The sequence below is a fragment of the Gorilla gorilla genome, chromosome 1, assembly GCF_029281585.2.
Source record: "Gorilla gorilla gorilla isolate KB3781 chromosome 1, NHGRI_mGorGor1-v2.1_pri, whole genome shotgun sequence".
NCBI classification, from domain to species: Eukaryota; Metazoa; Chordata; class Mammalia; order Primates; family Hominidae; genus Gorilla; species Gorilla gorilla.
In genome coordinates this window covers 128,817,394-128,838,495 of record NC_073224.2, presented here as the reverse complement: position 1 = coordinate 128,838,495, position 21,102 = coordinate 128,817,394, and the positions used below count along the sequence as shown (strand labels likewise).

Here is a 21,102-nt window from a genome sequence, read left to right as displayed (position 1 = left end):
CCAGGAAAATGTCACCAACAATTTAAACAAGGCTGGATCAAAGGCTGAGTCTTCTGCCTCCCATGACAACCTTGCTGAGCCTCAGTTTCCTCATCAGAAAGGTGGGCCACACATGGAAGTAGGGTATTTGCAAAGCACACGTGTTTTGATGCACCGTGTTAATTTAACAGATGCTGCTGATGATGGTGATTACCATCTCCAGTGGGTTCCATCACTGAATAGGTGAAAGGCTCCTGACTTCAGAGTGAATGGGCCTAAGGCTGGAGCTGAGCAGAGAGACACAGGGACCTGCATCCACTTTCAAGCCCAGAAATTTCTCTTGACATTCTCCCACTCTCTGAACAGAGCCAATTTCCATGCTGGGATGGTGTTACCAATTAAACTGAGGAGAGAGAAAACCCTAGATTACATGAGAGTTTTGTGGGTAAGTGGAGTTGACCCTCCTGGGAGAGTTTTCTTCCAGAACCACACAAATCAGCATACGGGGAGGAGACTTTTCCACTTGTCTTTTAAGCCATTTGTGTAAACTTTTATCTATCTGTATGTGGTCTGGAAAGAGTTTGATGGAGCAGGTGCATAGAAACCTCAAAAACAGCAATCTCAGAGTTAATAAATTTTCCTTCTTAGGGGGGCTGGGAGATCATGGAGTGTCACAAAGGCCCTCATATTATAGGTAAAAACAACAGCTAACACTTACATATACCTACAGTGTGCTGGGTGCTAGCTCAGGTATTCTACGTACATTGGTTTATTAATTTTTATTTTATTTTATTTTTTTAGATAGAGTCTCACTCAGTTGTCCAGGCTGGAGCACAGTGGCCATGATCTCAGCTCACTGCAACCTCCGCCTCCCAGGTTCAAGTGATTCTCCTGCCTCAGCCTCCCGAATAGCTGGGATTACAGGCATGTGCCACCATGCCTGTCTAAGATTGGTTTATTTAATCTTCACAGCTCCGTGAAATAGGTACCCTGTTTTCTAGAGAAAGAGCCTGAGGCCAGGAGAGAGCCATTTGTTCAGGCAGACACAGCCAGTTAGTGCCAGAACCAGAATTTACACTGAGATCCGCGGTCCCCCACTCCACATGACTCCTCAGTCCTTCTTCAGTTAACGAAGCTGAAATCATTCACTGTGCACCCTCATTTTCCCAGTGGGAAGGCTGGGACTCCTTCTGGAAAGGAAGGCTGAGGCCAGAGTGGCCTGGGGACATTGCACTGCTGCCTTCATGATCAGCAGATGGCATCTGTTGAGACTCGTATGCCTAGCTGCGGCCACTGATACAGTAGGTAGAGGGTGGTTTCTGCTAAGCTGAGACCAAATGAAACAGCGTGCTTAACACTTGGGAGGTTTATGACCAACGCGGCCAGATGTGGGGCAGAATTTTAAGAGAATTTGTGAATTCACCGTTTGTGCTGTTTAATAACCAATTGAATTATAACAGCATTTGTCACTGAAAAATTGTCCGTGGAGTAAGAGATGAGTGGATGGCGAGATCCAGATAATTCCAGGCCCTGTAATGAAAAAACTGAACAAAACCCCTCTCCATCTGCTAAGAAGAGCTACCTTTTAAATGGAAATGATACTTACTAGCTGTTTTACACCAGCTGAATGTTTAATTCATTCATGTAATAGCAGAGCCTACCATGTGATCCCCATTTGCTGGTACCAGGATACAGTGGCACACCGACATGTGATCCTTGCCTTCACAGTGCTTACACTTTGCTGGAATGGAAGTGTCTCATCCACATTGAAGAAAATCATCCTCATTTGGATGTGAATTAGAATAGAATCTGGTCTTGTGAGAAGAGTTCCTGGCTCTGGGCCTCAGCTGTAAGGTCAGTTCTTCATTTAGGGAAACATCAGCCCCAGCACCACTTTCCGTTTCATTCTCTGCTTCCCTCAGCCTGCACCACAGGAAGGACATGTGCTTCTTTTTCCCCCAGTGGATTTCCAGAAGGGATAGGGACGATGAGAAAGAGGTAACCTCAGATCTGAGATTTGCTTGACATACACAAAATTTCCTTCCAACAGGGAAAACTCAGTTGCTTTTTTTCCTTCAAAGGAAAGACGGTTGGTATTACCTTTGTCCTGTTTAGATACTGAAATCCTAAATTGATTCATATAAAAATTCTGGGTTTGGGAACCCAAAAGATTGTTTCTCATTAGTGACATTCTTCCTGGAAGGGCAGGCTGAGGAATGGTAAATAAACCTGTGGATCTGGTGCTTCCTCCTCACTCATGATCTCAGACAGAGAGAGAGAAAGACAGAGAGAGAGAGAGGAAGCAAAATGAAAGGAAAAGAAAAGAAAAAAACTTTGTGTTGTGGACACCCAGAATCCTTGGCTGTGATTCTAACAACCCAGGCTGAAGTCTGCTTTGGAATAAGATTTGTGGGAAGTTTTTTCTCTTTCATTGATTTGATCTGTTACATTGGGAAAGACACTTAACCTCTCTGTGCCACAGGTTCTTATGTGAAAATGGGAAGAAATGAGTCTGTACTCCAGCTTTATGGGAATGAATGTGATAATAATTATACACATGTTTCTTGAGCCTGAATCCACCACTGAACCTATGGTTTTCTGCTCATTCTCTCTGCCCAGCTTACTGAGGTTGGGTTGTAATGGAGGGAGGGGGCCAGAGAGGCAGAGCTGTGTCTCTCCTCTGGTAGGCCTCAGTTTGACCTATTGCCTTTGTGTGAAGGTGAATAGATTCTTCTGTGGCAAGTGCTGGCGTGGACCATAGAGAAGTCATTTTGTAGAGGAGTTTTTTTTTTTTTTTGAGACGGAGTCTCACTCTGTCGCCCAGGCTGGAGTGCAGTGGCGTGACCTTGGGTCACTGTAACCTCTGCCTCGTGGGTTTAAGCAATTCTTCTGCCTCAGCCTCCCGAGTAGCTGGGATTACAGGCATGCACTACCACGCCCTGCTAATTTTTTATTTTTAGTAAAGACAGGGTTTCACCATCTTGGCCAGGCTGGTCACAAACTCCTGACCTCAGGTGATCCACCTGCCTCGGCCTTCCAAAGTGCTGGGATTACAGGTATGAGCCACCATGCCCAGTCTTGTATAGGAGTTTTTGATGAACTAATTCTTGATATAAAACAGACCCTTCTGTTTTAGGTTACACTTTTTGGCCATTTTAACAGTTTGATTAATTTTATGCATTCCTTTATTCGCCAAGCATTTATTGACTGCCTGCCATGTGCCAGATAGTGGAGTCACACAGTGAGAATAGATCCTGAGAGAGTACCACTTACTCCCAGGGCTTTTCCAGACTAGCGGAAGAAAGACACAGAGCAACAGGCATTTACGCCATGGAGTGTGACTCTGCTGAGGCTGGGAGAGCACAGGGGGCCTGGGAGCTAGGAGAAGGGCAGCTGTCCCAGCTTTGGGCTGGGGGCAGCTGGTCATGGAATGCTTTAAGTTTGAATCTGAAAATCTGGAAAGTTGAGTGGGGGATGCCTGGGTGAAGGAGTACTAAGGGGCAGAGAGAGAGGGCATTCCAGAGAGAATGGCCCAAGAGTGAAAGTGAGGAAGCCAAGCTCAGGGAACTCAATTTGTTGAATTTTCCTGGAGCCTGGAGAAGGAAGAGAGTTTGGGTTGGGGTGGGAAAAGAGAGACAAAGTCCACAGGAATCTAGAGACTCTAAACTCTGGGGTAGGGAGAATGGCGCTATAGGCACTGGGTCTGCAGTGTCTGCCAAGCACAGCTTGAAGCACCAAGTCACTAGTGGGAGATACGGAAGAAGCCCCACGCCCCGGGAAGCACCCCTACTCTAAAGGGGGGACCCAGGACCCACACCAGCAGGAGACATTAAGAAAACACAAAAACAAGAGCACCTCCAGGAAGACGAACAGAAAGCACATTTGTTTGCTGGGAGTCATGAGGTGGAGAGTTGAGTGGATGGGGCAGAGACGAGTGACATGGGCTGGGCGGTGCAGTCTGTGAGGCCTTTTGTACCCATATTTTGACTCTTACAGGGAATGCTGGCCAGGGTACCCCTTGAACTCATTTCACCAGGAAATCCATTGGTTCCAGAGTGCAGATTCCAGATTTGTTATTTTACAGGGCTAATAAGTATGTAATTATCACATTTGGAGCCTTTCAAAGGAAATGCAAACACACACCACTGAACACCCTGAAAAATGTGAGTGAAACCCACTCCAGAGTTCTGGAAGGAGCTCCTTACCATGTCACACAGAAGCATCTACCCCAGCCCAGGGTCTGCTCCTGCACTGGAGGAAGAGAGAAGAGGGAGATTGGACCTGAACTTTACAAGGAACTGGAAGAAAAACAAGAGAAGAGGGTGGAAGGGCCTCTGCCCAGCTTCCAGACTCCTCTGGAGTCTCCAGGGAAGGAGAGGTAGAGGGTAGGTAATAATAATAAAATCCACTATTTACAGAACACTTACCATGTGCCAGGAAAACACCATCTCATCTAATCTTTACAGTGTTATAAAGTTGGTGTTCATATTCCCATTTTACAGATGAAGAAACTGAGATTAGACTGTGTGTTAGTTGTCTATTTATGTCTATGCTACATAAAAAATCACTCCAAAACATAGTGATTAAAACAACAATAGGCAGTTACTGTGGGTCAGGGATTCAGGAGCAGCTTGGCTGAGTGGTTCTGGCTTGAGGTCTCTTAGGACGGCAAGTTAAATATTGGCTGGGCTACAGGATTCTGTAGGCTTGACTGAGCTTGGAGGACCTCTTTCCAAGGTGGCTTGCTCACATGGTTGGCAAGTTGGTGTAGGCTGTTGACTGGAGGCCTCCATCCTTCTCCACGTGGGTCTCTCCCCAGGGCTGACTGAGTGACCCCACCACCTGGTAGCTGGCTTCCCCCACAGCAAATGGCCCAAGAGAGCAAAGTGGAAGCTGCAATGCTGTTTATGGCCTGGCCTTGACTCACTCACCAGTACTGCTGCCATAGTCTACTGGTCACACTGGCCAGCTCTACTTTAGCACGAGAGAGAGGATTATACAAATTTGGTGAGGCCCCTTGAAGGTCATCCTGGAGGCTGGCTACCATAGACTCATTCAGAAAACCCCCCCGTATCCCACCACAGCTAAGTGCTGCTGGGATTCAAAACCAAGTGGCCTGACTTCAAAGGCAAGGTTCTAATGCTAATTATTGGGTCAGGAGTGGCTCTCTTGATGGGTTAAGAGGAGTCAAAGGTTAGTAACTCTCGCAAATAATTACTGGGCAATGAGAGTCATGTTGCCTATCCTGAGAAAGACTGGGGAGACCCTGGAAAGGGACCAAGGTGTGCCCTGGCTTTCTCTACACCCTGGCTGTTCAGGTGTCAGAGCAGGCAAACTCCTGGAGGGCTCCCTCAGTACTGAGAGCTGACCTCAGGGATCCTCCAGGTCTTTCGGTTCATCTGGGTGGAAGAAGGCAAACCTACTTACCTTTTCTCTGTGCTTTTCAGAGGAGAGGTATGAAAAGTGCATTAGGATTCCATATTTGCTCTGCTGTTGGCTCACCGAAGGGAACCCTGGCCTTAGACCTTGAACTGAATGACAGGGAAGGGAGATGTTGTTGAGAGCGCACCATAAGTTAGGTCTGAACTGGTCACTCTACGTTTTAAAATTTCAATAATTATGTTAGGAAGTAGCTATTATTATTTCAACTTTACAGATGAGGATATAGAACTCAGGAAATTAAGCAAACTGTCCAAGGTGTCATACTCTTTCTAAATGACTGAACCAGGAAGGACCTCAGACAGGTGGCCTAGTAGACTTGCTCCTTTGTCAGAGTCCCAGCTGCCTTGAGCCATCTCAGATGGACAAGGACTGTGCCTTCCTTTCCTCCTGCCATTCAGGAGATCTGAGCATTCGGTTGGGCAGAGACTGTGCTCAGCAGAATGAAGGGGCTAAAATGGTGCCTCCATACACAGCCTAGGTGGATCCACCATACACAGCCTAGGTGGATCCTTCTTACTACGTTTTTTTTTCTCCTGGGGAAGCAAGATTTGGACCTATGAACAATTACCCAGAAATACAAGACATTTAATAAGCGTGAGACGGCCTGCCCTTGCTGAGGAGCAAATGTGAGCAGGAAGGGGCTGGAGTACTCCCAGGTCACTTCCAGGTAGAGAAGGAAACCATTGTGTGGTCATGAGCATGTTAGTACCAATCGCTGGAGTCCCAGCTGTATGACCTTTGGGACCAAGGGAAAGGGCCATACCCACCTCAGAGAATCCTAAGAGGTCTGTGAGCTGCAGCCTGAGAAAACGTGAAGGGCCAGGACAATGCGGGCAGATGGAGAGGCAGGCAGGTGCTGACTCTGGGAAGTGGCCTGGGGCGTTGGCACAGGGAGCTTGGTGCCTTCAGCAGGGGGTTCTGTGAAGGAGTAGCAGAGATGACAGCAGCAGAGACAGACAGACAGGGTGGGATGAAAATGTGGCAGGTGCAGAAAATGCAGCTGACTTTCTTTTGGGCAACAAGGAGCCATTGAAGAGTGTTGAAAAGCACATGGGGCAGGGCCTGTAGTAAGTGTTCTATAATTGTGGGTGTTATTACTGCTGCTGTTGTTACGTAGCAGGAGAATGAGAGCTATGCTTTGGGAAGATAATTTTGGTAGCTTAACCAGAATAATGATGGTAAATGATAATACCTTATATTTATTGAGCACTTACCATGGGCCAGGCTCTTTAAGTACATTATTTTATTTAATTTTAACCTCCTTAGGAGAGAGGTACCATTATCTCCATTTTACAGATGAGAAAACTGAGGCACAGAGAGGGTAAGTAACTTGCCCAAGGTGTCCAGAGGGCATAGGAGAAGAGGAAACACTCAGCAGGTAAGGGATTGGTCCATATGTGCAGTGACAAAGGCCTGCACTGGGATGTGGTCGAGAGAATGGAGAGGGATGCCTGGAGGGAAGAGGTATTAGAGGGAAGTAATGACCAGACTTATTGCCAGATCAGGGTGGAGGGGGGGGGTGTGTGTGTGGGTGACCAGCAGCCCAGAGAACAGGGGCCACAGAAGCCCCACATTGGCATCAGTGGGAGGGATAGCATGTCTCCAGTGGACATCAGGAACCTCTCAGCCAGATTTCTGTGCAGGAAGGAGTTCTTCATCCAGTATTGTGAACTGCAAACTCAGGGCATCTGCAAAGCCCCAGGCTACTCTCTGGACTTTGGGGATCTCTTTAAGGGAGCAGAGGGTAGAGGGCTCAGAGTAGACTTTCCAGGCTCAGGAATCCTGTGATTGGGACAGCACTGGGCATACTAAGTACTGAGTGAGAGGAGGCCAGGCTGCTGGCTCTCCTGTCCCTCGGAGAGCGTGAGCCACCCCCAGCCTAGGCTGAGAGGCCCCAAATGGGGTTAGAGAGAGAGAGAACCCAGCCCCTGGGATTGGGACGATTGCTGGGAAGCAAGCAGGATGTTGGGGGGGAAAGGGAGATGAGGAGCGAGGGAAAGACCAGGCCTGTGGCTGCTTGAGTCTTCCTGTGGAGATTATGAAACACCTGGACCCTTTAACAGGGTGGAGCCGTGGCTCTCTCCACATAGGTCCCAAACGTTAGGATTGAGGCAGTGATGATCTATTCTATTCTATTCTATTCTATTCTATTCTATTCTATTCTATTCTATTCCCTTCCCTTCCCTTCCCTTCCCTTCCCTTCCCTTCCCTTCCCATTCCCATTCCCATTCCCATTCCCATTCCCATTCCCATTCCATTCCCATTCCCATTCCCATTCCATTCCAAAACAGAGTCTTGCTCTGTTGCCCAGGCCGGAGTGCAGTGGTGCAATCTCGGCTCACTGCAACCTCTGCCTCCCAGGTTCAAGCAATTCTCAAGCCTCAGCGTCCAGAGTAGCTGGGATTACAGATGTGTGCCACCACAGCTGGCTAATTTTTGTATTTTTAGTAGAGACAGGTTTCACCATGTTGCCCAAACTGGTCTTGAACTCCTGACCTCCAGTGATCCGCCACCCTCGGCCTCCCAAAGTGTTGGGATTACAGGTGTGAGCCACCGGCCCTGCCCAGTGATGATTTTAGAAGTGGCTCCTGTCTTTGGGACAGCCCTATGCCAGGCCAGTTGCTTGGAGGTGTAGAGGGAGGCAAGCCTGCTGTAGGAGAGGGGGGCTCTGTTAGTGGGGTGCAAACAGAGCATGTACATGCGTGGAGTATCTGTGTCTGTGTCTCCCTATTTGGGAGATGCCTTGTAGCCCTACATATGCTTTGGGGGCCCCTTGCAGCAAGAAGCAGGCAAGCCCTGGATTGTGCAGGGTCCTCACAGGGGAGATTATTTGTAACCACACACAGCCCCTGGGACGTCTGGGGAAAAGCAGCTCTGTAGGCACATTCACACCAGATTTGTTGGACAAAGATGCCAGATATTTTGCTGTTTGATAAACTTCATAAAACAGTGGAGCTGAGTGGTTTTGCTGTTGTCTGAATGGAAGTATCCTAAGAAGCCATGCCAAGAAGATAAATAAAACTGTGGCTGCAGGAGAGGAGCTGAAACAAATGTGCAGCGAGAGGTACATCAAAGTAAAACTAGTTTTCTTGATGACTGGGTGCTCTGTGTGTGGGGAAGTGTGTGTGCATGTGTGTACATGTGAACATATGTGTGTGCACACGTGTGTTTGTGTGTGTTGGGGCAAGTGTTTGGCAGATACTAGGCCACATCGAGGGGCCCGGAGATGTACCCTGGGCTGTTGCCAACCCTTCTGAAGGCAGCCCTCTACACACCAGGCCTGCCTGGGATTTAGCTAGGATTAGGCCCAGCTACGCTTAGCATAAAAGAAAACCAGCATTAGCCACTGTTGGAGGATTCGGGCGCTGTAGTCAGCCAGCTGAAGGAGGAGTTCAAATTGGAATATCTGCCCTGAGAGGTCAGGAATCCCTCAGTGGGCAGGGTGACCAGTCTCTGTGGGCCAGCTGAAAGATTTATTCTGCATTGATGACAGGGGGTACAAGCTTGGGTGTAAAAACATCGGCCTCTCATATTTGGCTGTAAACACTCTAGGGTGTGCAGGGGAAATATAGGAGTATGGGATAGAACAGAATGTTGGTTCTGGATGGGAGCTTAAACATCATCGAGTCCAAAGGTTCTTAAAGTATAGGCCTCAGGCCAGCAGCAGAAGCAACAGCTAGGAACTCGTTAGGAAGGCCGGGTGCGGTGGCTCACACCTGTAATCTCAGCACTTTGGGGGGCCGAGGTGGGTGGATTACTTGAGGTCAGGAGTTCATAGACCAGCCTGGGCAACATGACGAAACCCCGTCTCTACTAAAAGTACAAAAATGAGCCGGGCACAGTGGCAGGCACCTGTAATCCCAGCTACTCAGGAAGCTGAGGCAGGAGAATCGCTTGAACCTAGGAGGTGGAGGTTGCAGTGAGCAGAGATCTTGTCACTGCACTCCAGCCTGGGTGACAGAGCGAGGCTCCATCTCAAAAAAAAAAAAAAAAAAAAAAAAAGGCAAATTGTTGGGCCCTACCCCAGAGCTACTAAATCAGGAACTCTTGGGGTGGGGCCCAACAATCCTTGTTTTCACAAGTTGCTTCTAGGTGATCTTAATGTACTCTAAAGTTTGAGAACCCCTGATCTAGTTTGCCATCTTCACTTAGAAATGAGGGAACGGAGGCCTAGAGAGGGAACTTTTGCCAAGAGCACACAGCTAGTTAGGATACAGCCACTCTCCCCCTCACCCATATGGTCTCAGCTATTTATTTTGCAAATAACTTGGGGGGATTTTAATACATTTTTTCTTAGAGGCAATTGTTGTGTGGTTTATATATTTTCCATTTGTTAATAAGCTACTTAGATCAGTAGTGTTGCTGGGACCCAAACTATGGAATTATTTTCCATTAAAGTTCAGGCTCTTGGAAGTGGACTTGGTAGCTACATGGTCCCTTTCCAGTCTGGCCCCAAGCTCAGGTGGACAAGTCACGCTCCCCTGGCTGCTCCCCAAGACACTGGCACCATCTTCCCGTCTGTCCCCAGATGCTCTCCCTGTAATGACACCACCAGCACCATAGTCTTGCTCTGTGCAGATGTTTTGGTCAATAATCCCTCCCTTAATTTACCAGACCAAGTGACGGTGGATGTGGCAAGAATAGTTTCACCCACTGGCCTTTGCTGCCTTCCTGGGAAGATCTGCCTCTTCTTCCGGCTCTCACAGTGGGCCCAGCATGTTTCCAATATTGCATCAGTCTTTTCCCCAACAGAGTAATGCTTTAATGGGGCAGATTTGTTCTCTGCACGGGAAACATGTGGGCCCTTGTCAGGTGCTGCATCAGAGTGAGTTGCCCTCTACCAGCTTCCTAGATCTGGCCGTGTGAGGAGGCAGAAGGAGCCCTCTGAGACTTTGGGGTGAGTAACTCTTATAAAAGAGTAGAACCGTAATAGACTGTGTTTATATCAGCTCTGATTCCTGGGAAATTCATACAAAAGTTGTGTTGTGGTCTGAATTTTCTAGCAAACAGAGAAGGAAGCAGTTTGTCCAGTGTCACTAGACCTTACTGAAGGATTTTACATGCAGTGGGAAGGAAGAAACCCACTCCCTTCATCCTCCAAAAACCGGGATGGAGATGGTTAGCAAGGGGGTGTAGGAGGAAGCCCAGGGTAGGACAGAGTGTCCAGTCCCTCTTGTCAGTGAGAGCCTTCCTTGACCCCAAACCTTAAGAAATCAAATCCCCACTCTCCTGGCAACTTGGTTTTCTTTTCCGGAGCCCAGATTCGTTCCTGAGCCCCGAAATGCTGAAGCCAGCATTCCTCACCTCCAGGGAGCTGTGACATCCTGGGATGGTTTGTTTGATTCACCAACATCCTCTCTGCTTCCCCTGACCAATCAGGGGTCTATAACTTGCAGTTAAATAATTAAAGTCAATTAAAGTTTATTTCATTTTGAGCATTTCCCAAAGCCCTAGAGTAAATTGGAGTCTCCCTGGAGTATTGCAAGGCCGGGTTTGGAAATCTCAGATGAAGAGAATGTTGGGCAATGGATGATGGAGAAAAAGGAGAAACAAAGAGAAAGAGGTGAGGGAAAAAGCTTTCAGTTTCACTGGGTCTCCGCTTGGGGAGGATCTGGCTGGTTTAATGGTGATGCGATGCAAAAACGGTTGATTCCATTCTGATGTACTCAAGAACAGAGATGGCTGGAGACAGAGACAAGGAGAGTCAGAAAGCGACAGAAAGTAAGTCTCTCCGGGCCTCTCCACCCAGCCAATGACAGTATCACTTTAGGAAGAGACACTCCCTGTTCCCCAACTTCGGTTCCCCCTCCGCCAAAACCGTATGATATTTTAGGGAAGCCCCTCTTTATTCATTAGAAATCGGCTGCTTTGAGTTTGGCCCCTAAAAACTTGCCTCCTGCCCCGGAAGATTTATTTTATGAAATGGTCCACACCTGAAAGTAATTGAGTCTCGGCGTGGGTGCGGGGACTGCGGAGGGAGGGTCCAGGCGCGGCAGCGGCAGTGGCGGCGGCTCTCAGCTCCTCTCCAGCTTCGCACCCTGTGCCTCCGGGCGCCCTAGTCTCCCCGCCACGCCGCGACCTTTCCTCGTCCTCCCGCTCCCGCTTTGCGGAGAGGTCCGGGGCGCGTGTAGGGGAAGGAGAGCGAGGTATGTGGGGGCGAGCGGGAGTTGAGTGTGGATGTGGGGAAGGGGGTGCGTCCTGCGTCGCCCCCGCACCCTGGCGTGGCCGGGCGCAGATCCCCGTGCACGGGTCCTCCGCACACCCTTGCCAGCCCGCAGGGATTGTTCGCCGCGTTGGTGACTCCTTCCCAAAATGGGAATAAAAGATCGAAATAGCTAGTAAGCATGCAAAGTTTAATGTCAACCTCAAGTCTCTATAAAACCAGATCAAAGGGAACAGGCGTTTGGTTTCTTCCCAGATCGCTGGGGGGCCTCGGGGCTCAGGAAGCCCCAGGAGTCCAGCCCGCGGCCGCTCACTGCGCTCTTCTCTCCAGCCGGGTCCAAGGGCGCGAGCACCGCAACCTGCGGCCTGAGTTGGCCCCGGGCGCACGCGAGGGAAATGGATGCAGTGCCCGTGAACTTGGGGCCTGGATAATTGATAGCAACCCGCTGGGTGCCCGTCGCGCGGCCAGGCCTGCGGGGAGCGGAGCCGGAGGCAGCAAGCAAAGGAAACGCACGAGCCGGGAGCGCGGGCGCGCGGGGCCACGAAAGACCGACCGACTGTCCGACGGGCGGCGGGACAAGAGGACGGATGCTGTGGGGGCCCCCCGGAACCCGCCGCCACAACTCGTGGCCCACGCGGGTCGCAGCCGCCAGCCGTAGGGAGCTGCCGAGCAGCGACGTTCCGCATTCCATCGGGTTCCCGCGCCCTACTGGGGCTTGTGCGGCGCAGGGCCTGCGTGTGCTTTCGTTTTCTCAAGGCCATTCTGATAAAACATACGTGCTGGTTCCCTTTCTTTTCTCAGAATGATTCTTCAAGGCGAATGACTCGAAATGGAGATTTCTTCTAACCCGGCGTGATCACCGACAACTTTTGCAGGACGGGATGAAACTCCTCTGGGTTTCCAGTCGGATGTGCGAGTGGGCTCTCTTTAAATTATAAACCTGCAGTCTAACAGAGCCTTCAAGGTTATGGCCATGAGAAATGTGAGAGGAGATAACACCTCACATCTTGAGGATTAACAAGGAGAATTTTTTAGTAGCAAAATTATATTCTGTTTCACCCCACATAAAAAAGAGTTGTAAGTTGTGGACGTTTTCTGCGTGTTATCAGTTTTATGTCCTGTAGAATTCCACCCCTCCTGACAAATTTCCATGCCTGCAGAGCCTGCTCATGGGTAAGACCACATGTCTATTTTCTGTGCCTGCATGTGCTGGCACAGTTATAACGAGGCACTGGACAGTTCTTGGTGATGGACCTTGGGAGAAGGGTCCCTAGATGGGTGGACATAGAGGGTCATTCATGTTTGGACACCTGGGAAAAATACCCAGGACTCCTATTGGTAAATAAACCAGCTGAAGAGGACCTTCACCACTTCCACAGTCTGAAGTTGCAGGAAATTCACAAGCAGAAAAAGGGCAGAAAAGTTAGAGGCCAAGGAAAAAAGATTCTTGCTGAGAGAGAAAGAACACAAAATATAAAGACAGACACAATGCTGAAATACACAAAAAGGATGGAAATTCACAAAACAAAAGATTCTGAGAGGGAAACAGTACAGAGAAAAAGGACAGAAAGAGATGGGATACTGTTAGAAAAAGAGAGAGGACAGGAGAAGAGACAAATGGAAGGAGAAAGAGTAGGTACAAAAAGATGTGGGAGAAGAAATGCATCAAGAGAGACGAAGAGATAAAGAACCCCAGCCCACACTAGGGGGAGGGAGGAAAGTATAGAAGCCTTGGAAACTGGGAGCCTCCCCACGGCCAGGCACCTCCCCAGGGCCTTGCTTCTCAGGTTTCCCCAGTGCAAGGAAAATCCAGGGAAGCCTTTGTGGGCGCCGTTTGTTTGCTCCAGACCTGGATCTGATGATGCTGTTGATTTAGTTTTTAAACAGTGGGTTTGCAGCCTTCTGGGCTGGGGCAGGGGTCTGCTAGCCATACTTAAACCTGAAGATTGGATTGAATTTCGGCCACTTTGATGGTCCTGTAATCGTCTCCCAGTTTTCTAATTTCCAGTCCCCTCCACCCGGCTGGGGGTTGGAAGGGGACTTTAAAAACGCCTTTGATAACGTCTCACAGTTACATATTTCTATAACAATTTTCTCTACCAGATTGTTATGTTTGATGTAGCCCCAGATGTTCTGGGGGAGAAAAAGGGAACCAGTTCCCTCTGTCCCAGCCTGCCAGGCACGGGAAACAGGCGTGGGGAGGCAAACTCAAGTGCTGCAGGACGAGACCCTCCTCCAGCATTCGTCTCTCCTGCCACCCCTACTGCCAGCTCTTCCTCAGCCACACTTTGACTCTTTCACAGGGCCAGAGACCCATCCTGTGCATGCAGCTGTGGTACCACTGGAGCCCTAGATGTCTCTTTTCACCAAATCTTCCTTTTCCTGGATCCCCTTCTAGTCTCTCTGCATGGTGACAGTTTGCAGTATATAAACTTCATGCTAATGTCATAGTAGGTCAAATTGGTTCCAGCTGCTCTCCTGGAGACACAGCGTCCTAAGGAGCATCAGAAGACCTTTCTTTCTTCCTCAAACATTTATGGAACGTTACTGTGGGAAGGCACTGAGATGGATGCCGAAGTCAGTCAAACATCTCCCACCCTGGAGCTGTGCAGTGTCTACACCACTGGGGAAATGAGACATGTATGTCAGGAACTTAGGCAGAAGCCTGAGTGAGTGTGAAGGATGCAGGAGAGAGAGAGGTAAACAAGTGGCTACAGCGTTCAAGGGCAATGAGATGACTCTGGCTGGAGACATCTGAGAAAGCTGTGTGGAGGAAGTAGTGTTTGCTCTGGGTCCTGAAGGACATGCAGGGTTAGGCTGCATGGTGATGGGGAATGTTAGACACTGTCGTAGGCTGATGGGGAGGATATCCTGAGGCAGAGATACTTTCTAGTGCCCCCTCCCCAAACCTGACCTGAGTGGTGGTTGGAACAAGTTCGTCTCCTTCAGTACATTTCACCCAACATTTGTTGAAATCAGTAACCAAACTGGGCATGTGTTGGTCACTGGGCATAGGAATGGAGGAAACAGATTCCTGCCTTCCTGGCCCTTGATGGTGTAGATCGCATTCCACAAATCTGCCAGGGGCTAGTCAGGGCTGCTGGGGCAGTGGACAGGGAGGCCAAGTAGACAGCGGGCAGGCCCCACCTCCACTTCAGCCAGACCAGTTTCACTTTTTCATTTTTCATGTACTGGGTTTCATGAGGAGTTTCCTTTGGACGAAAAGGGTGGTTTTGTGGCAGAGAGAGAGTGAAAGAAGGAAAAGCCCTGGTTCACAGGCACCTGTGCAGTATGAAAACTAAGTGAATAATCCCTGGTTCACAGGCACCTGTGCAGTATGAAAACTAAGTGAATAATCTCTGGTTCACAGGCACCTGTGCAGTATGAAAACTAAGTGAATAATCCCTGGTTCACAGGCACCTGTGCACTATGAAAACTAAGTGAATAATCCCTGGTTCACGGGCACCTGTGCACTATGAAAACTACTTAAGTGAATAATCCCTGGTTCACGGGCGCCTGTGCATTATGAAAACTAAGTGAATAATGCCTGGTTCACAGGCACCTGTGCACTATGAAAACTAAGTGAATAATACCTGGTTCACAGGCGCCTGTGCACTATGAAAACTACCTAAGTGAATACTTAACGAAAGATTGAGAGCCTGTCAGTAACCAAAGACTATGATTAAGCCATAATCCAATTCTGGACGCCTGAGTTTCCATTTACCCCCCCCACCGCCCTCCACCACGTCCCCCTACCCTGTCCCAGGGTGTCTTCTGTGCCTTTCCTGTGTGTCTGTGGCCTGTGGATAGAGAGTGTACCAGATTGCATGCTACGCTTTTCTCTGGCATGGTCTTCCCGAGTCCTGCTCTTTTCTCCCACGCCCCAGCTGGTTGGGAGTGGCTGGGTTCCAGCTATTCCCAGAACACTCAGGAATCCCATCCTAATGATATCTCAAAGCCAGACCCCAAAGACGGGCGTCCACTGGGCTGAGCTCATACTCCCTCTTCTGTAATATCCCATGAGTTGCAATATGATAAAACGCCACCAGGGTGCAGGACAGAAACATGAGGCTCTGCTGTCTGAGGGCCAGGCTTATTTTCCACATAAAGGGTGGAGAGCTTACTGTAAGCACTGCCCTGTGGCCCCCACCTGCAAGAAGCTTATGGTCCCTCAGTGGCTTCAATGATACAATCCCCTACTCCTTAACTGGGGAGAGGAGTCTGTTGGAGTTGTAGCTGGAACCCCAAGTCTCTTCCAGCACTGCTCCACTTCCTTGCCCCCACAGCACGTCTCTGTGTGTTTCACCTACTTAGCTTCTGCCCAGGGTCCCCACTGGCAAGGACCGAGGCCGAAGGAGCCTAGGCTTGGCTCTGCCTCCGCAAGAAGCCCCCAGGCACACATGGGGCATATTGACTCTTGTGGCTTCTCTTCATGTGGGACCTCTGAGGGAACAGGATGCTGGAGCCCAAGGCCAAGGCCTCTCTGCTCAGGGAAGACAAACCAGCTCCTGTCCCACTCCTCCATCCTGGGGACCCCCACCCCGACGCTAGACTGGGATCTGCCCACAGGCCTGCCTACTTTCCCCAGCTGAGGAGAGGACAGGTCAGCCCCACTGTGCTGGGGCAGGGAGAATGCTGCTTGACAATGAGGCGTGCCCTGCGCATATGGGTGGGTGCTGGCAGTGGTGGCGGGGGGCTGCGAGCATTGACAGGTGACCGAGGGACCCCCCATCTCCAGCTGGCCCTCAACACCTTAGCTCCTCAACCAAAAGACATGTATTAAGCACCTCCCTGCACAGGGCCCTATGTGAGGCACCATGGCAGGTGGGACAGTGATTTAGACACCGTCCCCACGTGTGTCTGTGGACCCCACACAGGTGCTCTCATCTGACTCTGGCAGGCAGTTCTGTGTGTGGACCACCTAAGACTGTTGAGGGAGGGCTCCCTAGAAACATGCCCCAGGGGGATGGGCTGGCGAGGCAGGCAGCAGGGGAGTAAGTGTCCCTTGTGGCTTTGAAGGAAGCATAATCTCCAAGCTCTGGGATAGCAGAGAGCATGCCTGTCGTTTCACTGCTGAATTCCCAGAGCCTGGCAGCAGCCCTGACACACAGTAGGCATTTTGTTAATGTTTGCTGAATGAATAACTAAGGGGGAGAAGTAAGAAGGCATTGAGACAAGGTGGTGGGTGAGCCTGGGACTCTGGAGGGGGTGCAGGTGGCTGGGTTCTGACAGTCCCCTAGCCAGGGCTGCTTCCTGGGTGACCAACCATCCCAGTATTTAATGGGAACTTCTATGTCCTGGGAGGCTTCTCAGTCTGGGGCAAGCCTGGGTGGCTGGTCACCCTGCTGCTCCTCCCCTTGGGAGTGGGCTATACAGTCAGTGCTCCCAGCCCTTTCCCTCCCTGGCCCTTCCTCCACACCCCCTTTCTCTTTCTTCCCTGCCCAGCAGGGTCTCCTCTCAGGAGACATAGCCTAGCCTTGCCCCAGCCACAACCCCCCAGCCTGACCTCCGGGGCTGCCACTTCCCTTTCACTCGGCTACTCCTGATAAGGAGACTGGAAACAGGTTTGCCCTTTCACCTCTGCATATCTCTCCTCCAGCCTGCGGGTCCTCACATCCTGGGTCATATCCTGCGGGGGCCTGTGCACCACTGCATCAACCCCTGCTCACTTGCAGGCTACCAGCCCGAAGCTTTAGGTGGGAGAGGAGTGTGGGATGAGGGGCAGCAAGGCCATAGCCCTTGGGAGATGGGCCTCTCCTGTCTTGGCTGAGGACAGTCCAAGGGCCTGCTCCCAGGGCACAAGAGCTGGCTGGATAGGAGGGCTGAGCTGACTGATCCCTCCCTGGGATTTTGACTGACATTCTTGATGGAATTGACCGGATGTTTCTCCTTCACAAGAGACACAGCCTCAGGCAGGACAGCTGTGCCTTCCTCAGCCCAGCTGCAGCTGGAGGTGCTGAGAACCCAGAACCCACACTTCCTACTTTTGGTATAACATTGCTGGGCCAAAAGGTCTCCTGAGAAGGGCTGTGGGGGCTTCCACAGGGTCCTGGAGAGGCCGCAGGAGTCGCATCTGATTATCTCCTGACCTCATTCCTCCGGAGCTTTTGTCTCTGCTTGTGTCTGTGGACCCCACACGGGTGCACTCATCTGACTCTGGCAGGCAATTCTGTGTGTGGACCACCTAAGACTCAGAGACCCCTCAGGGTCGGCCCTAGGCCAGGCACTGAAACGTGCCAAAACCCACTCATTTTTGTAGAGTGCACCATCTGGGAACACTGCTGTCCAGAACTTCTACTCCCGTCAGAAGTGTGATCAGTTGCAGCTATTCTTTAAAAGAATAATCAGTAATCTTTGCTGATTCAGAAGTCATTTCATGCATTTGCAGCATTTAGAGGGATACCATTGGTAACAACATCAGTTTTGTGGCCTTGAGATGGTAAGGATTATCAGAGAACTTTTCCCTCTGGTGAAATCCCTGCACGGCAAATCCCAAAGTGGCCTGGAAGAGGGCAAGTTATCCACCTGCAGCCTGCAGGGAGCTGTGAAGGGAAGGGGGATGTTCCATCCTTGGTCTTAGGGTGGCTTGAGTGATTATGAGATTTGTATATGAATATGAGGCTCAGAGCTCATATATATATGTGTGTATATATATGTGTGTGTATACATGTATATACACACATATATACACACACACACACACACACACACACACATATATTTGAGACAAGGTCTCGCTCTGTTGCCCAGGCTGGAGTGCAGTGGCACAATCTTGGCTTACTGCAGCCTCCATCTCCCAGGCTCAAACAATCCTCCCACCTCAGCCTCCTGAGTGGCTGGGACTACAGGAATGTGCCACCATGGCTGGCTATGTTTTGTATTTTTTGTAGAGACGGGGTTCTCACTTTGTTTCCGAGGCTGGTCTCGAACTCCTGGGCTCAAGCAGTCTGCCTGCCTCGGCCTCCCAGGGCTGGGATTACAGGCAGAGCTCATATTTTTGTTTTAGCATCTTTTAGAGCTGTGTTTTTCAGACTTTAGTGACTTGAGTAGACCTTCATGATTTTTGCCACATCTGAGTGCCACTTGTGTCATTAACATTTTTCTTTGACTCATACACACACACACATCTTTTTAAAGGAAAATGTACATCCTTACTATAAATGGAACACCAGTAGCTATTAACAGTCATTATTAACAGAGTAGCTATAAAAATACATGAAACATAGCAATGTTATATTGTAGCTAGAGGTGCCTGTGGAAGCCTTTTAGTCTCAGGTTTGCTTTCTTAAACAGGAATGTTACCAAGTGTTAGAGGGACGTTAACCTCCTCCCTACCCATCTGCCATATCTTTGGTGACCAGATGTAGCTATCATTTAAAGGGCACATTATAATCAGACAGGAAAGAGGACGGGAGAAGAATGATTTTCTCACTCTGTGTTTAGGGTGCCAGCTAAGATTATCTCAAGTTCTGCCCAGGGTTACTGAGGGGTTCCCTGGCCTCTCCACGAGGAATTTTTCCATGGCCACTGACCTAAAGTGTCCCTCTCAGCTGATTCCTGACTGTCCTTTCTCCAGAGCACCCTGCCATCAGACATCTGCTCCACTGCAGCCACATTCTGCAACCCATAAGGGGAAAACGAATGGAGTTGCTGGAGATAGGGGGTGCTGATGTTGCCCAGAATGTTCCATCTTTAATGAGGCAACCCTAGAAGGATTGTTTCCACATTCCTCAGTGGAGCTGCAGAGAATTTTCCCAAATGACTATGCGACAACCCCAAGCATGAGAACATGCAGGGAATTCAAGCAACGCTTCCTCTGTGGACAGTTGTTAAATGATTTTCTCAGTTCCACATGCTCCCCTGCCTTCTAGGCTTGAGTGTCCAGCTGTCCATTGGTCCTTCCCATTTGCAGGCCTAGTGGGCATCTCAAACTTAACCTGTTCAAACAAAGCAGCAACTTTGATTTCCCCCACAAACCAGCTGCTCTCTCAGGTCCCTTCTCAGTTAAAGGCACTGCCAGTTTCCAGATGCTCAGGCCCAAAAGCTTACATGTCCCTTTTCTTGTCCCCACACTCCATATCCAATTCAATCATCTGTCCTGTTGGCTCCACCTTCCCAGAATATCCAGAATCCAGTGACCTCTGCTGCCCTCCTGGTCCAGTCCATGTCTCCACCATCTCTTGCTTGGACTACCCCAAATTCCTCCTAGCTGGTTTCCCTGCTCCTCCCCATTTTCCACACACCAAAGCCAGAGTGATCTTTTGAAGACTTAAATGTGATTGTATCACCACTTGGCTCAAAATCCCCCAGTGGCTTCTCATGACACTCAGAACAAAATCCAGTCTCCTTCCATGCTATGACTCTTGCCTGCCTTTCCTTCCTCACCTCACAACCTCTGTCCTGGCTCAGCACATGCCAGTCAGGATGAGCCAGCCAGGCTGGCTTCTTTCTGCAGCTCTGACACTCCATCCCACCTCAGGGACTTTGTCCTGCTGTTCTCTCTGCCTGGACCACTCTCCCCTGATCCTCACATGGCTCTGCCCATCAGCTACACTTGGTTGGAATATGAATAATAGTGGTGAACCACTTACTGAGTAACTACTGCATGCCAAACATTATTTGATGGTTTTCACATGTGTTAACTCATTTTCTCCTCACAAGAACTCTTTGCAGTAAGTACAATTATTATCCTCATTTTGGAGATGAAGAAACTGAGGCACAGAGAGGTTAAGTAACTTATTCAAAGTTGCACAAATACTAAGAGGTAGAGCTAGAATTCGCATCCATGACATATGGCTCCTGGGTCCATGAGCTTAATGTCTGACTTCTGCCTCTAGTTACTTTTTCATTGAGATGCATCTTATGCAAGCAAAGTGCACTGATCCCAACTGTGCAGCTCAGCAAATATCTGCATGTGTTACATCTGTGTATCCACCTCCCAGACCTGGAGCCAGAACTTGGCCAATGTGCCCCAGGCCGCCTCCTATCACTTCACTCAGTTCCCTTGAAAGTAACTCCTAGTCTAACCCCTGTCACTATTGACCGATATTGGGAAAGACTGTCTTTTATCTAATCCTGTTTGTTTTCTTAAAAAGTGCTGAAGTACCTTCATTTTTTTTTGTTCTTTAATGCTCCTGCTTGATTCAATGAAAAGAAAATTAAAATATTTCATGGACTCGGCTGGGCACAGTGGCTCATGCCTGTTATCCCAGCACTTTGGGAGGCTGAGGCAGGCAGGTCACTTGAGCTCAGGAGTTCAAGACCAGCCTGGCCAACATAGTATTGCAACTGTCTCAACAATTTTTTTTTTTAATGAGTATAGTGACACATGCCTATAGTCCCAGCTACTTAGGAGGCTGAGATGGAAAGATGGCTTGAGCCCAGAAGCTTAAGGCTGCAGGGAGCTGTGATCACCACTGCACTCTAGCCTGGGTGACAGAGTAAAATCCTGTCTCAAAAAAAAAAAAAAATCTGTTAATACCAAATTTGGGAAGCAGCAATTTAGAGCCCTCACCCCC

The 21,102-nt window shown here is 49.5% G+C and overlaps 1 protein-coding gene across 5 annotated transcripts in view; it reads left to right on the top strand.

Annotated features, from left to right (window-relative positions):
- The first annotated feature begins 9,704 nt into the window (after positions 1-9,704).
- The window catches only part of UBL4B (ubiquitin like 4B), a 31,576-nt gene continuing 20,178 nt past the window's right edge, over positions 9,705-21,102 (top strand). The window contains exons 1-4 of one of the 5 annotated variants that reach the window (XR_010130125.1): positions 9,705-10,318; positions 10,870-10,984; positions 11,093-11,142; positions 12,386-12,710. The gene's annotated coding sequence lies outside the window, so the exon portion shown is untranslated. Of the gene's footprint in view, positions 10,319-10,869; positions 10,985-11,006; positions 11,143-12,385; positions 12,711-21,102 lie in introns of those variants that run through there. The other 4 variants (XR_010130124.1, XR_008669392.2, XM_063696185.1 and 1 more) reach the window with 4 other exon arrangements.